Source organism: Zonotrichia albicollis, chromosome 6 (assembly GCF_047830755.1).
Source record: "Zonotrichia albicollis isolate bZonAlb1 chromosome 6, bZonAlb1.hap1, whole genome shotgun sequence".
Taxonomy (NCBI): domain Eukaryota; kingdom Metazoa; phylum Chordata; class Aves; order Passeriformes; family Passerellidae; genus Zonotrichia; species Zonotrichia albicollis.
This window is the reverse complement of record NC_133824.1, coordinates 33,542,043-33,542,465: the sequence shown is the minus strand read 5'-3', so window position 1 is coordinate 33,542,465 and position 423 is coordinate 33,542,043.

Below are 423 nucleotides of genomic sequence, written 5' to 3'. Positions count from 1 at the left end.
CCATGGAAATAATCCCACGGGAGAAACAAAAGGCTCCTGTCCCACCCGGCCCGTCGGGGAGCTGCCGGAGGGGGTCCCATCGCTTCATGTCCGACGGGTTGGGGCTACCGAGGGTCGGCAGCGGGACTGTCCCGGTTCTTCCCTGCGATACAAGTGGGGCCTCGATCGTGCTGGTCACGGCCGCGTGGTTTCGAGGGCTGCTTTACGATTCTCTCAGAAAGGCAAAAAGGAATAAACGTGGGCGCAGGGGGGCACGCACAGTTTTTCCAGGTGCAGCGGAACAGAAGAGCCTGGCTGCACAGAGAGCTGCGGGGACAGCTCCCACAGCCAGCCTGGCCAGAGCCTGCTCTGGAGCGAGCCTCACATCACCGGGTCCCTCTGGGAGGATGCTCGGAGACCAAGTCGGGCGTGCCGGCGTTCTAA